The sequence below is a fragment of the Trypanosoma equiperdum genome, assembly GCF_001457755.1.
Source record: "Trypanosoma equiperdum strain OVI genome assembly, contig: ctg_907, whole genome shotgun sequence".
Classification (NCBI taxonomy): Eukaryota; Euglenozoa; class Kinetoplastea; order Trypanosomatida; family Trypanosomatidae; genus Trypanosoma; species Trypanosoma equiperdum.
In genome coordinates this window covers 27,762-28,870 of record NW_027124873.1, presented here as the reverse complement: position 1 = coordinate 28,870, position 1,109 = coordinate 27,762, and positions in this window count along the sequence as shown.

Here is a 1,109-nt window from a genome sequence, read left to right as displayed (position 1 = left end):
TATATATATATATATATATATATATCGAAATATATACGGTTTACAACTCCCTCATTCACATCGCAATTACTCAGTACTCAAGTGGGTTCCACCATGTGTTTTTATCAACAGAATTCATCTCTCGTACCAGGCGTCAACTCATTATTTCTCCCAGACTCTTTCTAGTAACACCGCAAACTCGTGAAACACATCTCTTTTTTTTTTTTAGCCGTGACCTAACTTATTTTAAGTGCATAAATTTCTTGTATTTTTTTTTGTAAAAAAAATTATTCTTTAGTTCAGTCTTCCTTGTTCTCCCCTCCTCTTTTGTGGTTTTTGTTTTTTTTTGAAAAAACGATAATAGAGCCCAGCGTCATATACTGTAGCGACGTCTCGCTCACTCATTCATTCACTCACTCACTTAAATAATGGAGTTCTCCCTTCTTTCTTTCTTTTTTTTCTCTCTCTTTCTTATTGTAAACGGCCTCAACATAATATATCAGTCCCTCTGTGTTCCCTTCATCATCTCAAAGATATTTTTTCAATAGTACACAACTCAAAGGAAAAGAAGGGGAAAACAACAACATCAACAACATCATCATCACACTGAAAAAAAAAAAGAAAGAACAGTGAGCATGTGCACAAGGGAAAGGGAGGCATGATGCAACCCTGTCATGGCATCCCACTAACCAACCAAAACATGTGTGGTAATTCAAATACAAAAAGAAAAAAAACAGAAAGGAAATCAACAACAACACCACCAAATAGGGGAGAGAAAAAAAACGAGGTGTGCGTGTGTGTGTGTGTGTGGAGGAGGGGGGAGGAGGGAACAAACAGTAGAGTGTTGATATTGTAATAATTTGTAAAAGAAAAAAGCGGTAACCCTACCGACAATCGTACGAGTTGGTAAAAAAAAAAACAAAAAATTAACCAAAACAAGACAGACGCATATAAATAAATACTCCACCGAAAGATCAATGGGGACGGGACAAGTAGAAATCGCTTATCACCCTGTAATTATACACAGTTCCACAATGATAACGTCATACCATTTAGCTCCACTCTGCTATTATCCCCATTTCCTTCCCCACCCTCGTACTTTCTCCCTCCTTAACATTCTGATTTCCCTT